Source organism: Acanthaster planci, linkage group LG15 (genome assembly GCF_054643075.1).
Source record: "Acanthaster planci isolate LZ-2023a linkage group LG15, COTS_SCS, whole genome shotgun sequence".
Lineage (NCBI taxonomy): Eukaryota > Metazoa > Echinodermata > Asteroidea > Valvatida > Acanthasteridae > Acanthaster > Acanthaster planci.
The window spans coordinates 13,917,573-13,917,884 of record NC_141791.1 but is presented as its reverse complement, the minus strand read 5'-3'; positions in this window follow the sequence as shown (position 1 = coordinate 13,917,884).

The following is a 312-nucleotide window of genomic DNA, read 5'->3' as shown; positions in this document are numbered from 1 at the left end:
TTTTGACTTTTGTTGTAGACCTTTTACTGAGATGTGCATAAACTGGTTTAAGTTGAGAAATCTTTCAGTTCAAAGGGCAGAAGTGATGCAATAATTGCTCTGGGGAAATTTAGGGATTGAAAGATGAAAACAAAACGAAGGGCATATGGAGAACAAGGCCGTTTTCCAATACTCAACTTCGGCTCCGTCTCAGGCTTCAACTGTTTTTGAACTAGCTGACTTTGAAGCTGTAAGCGCAGTAATTAGTTTAATAGTGCCACAAAATATCAAATATGATGCAAGAGATTCAGAAATTACAGTAATCCAATTTAA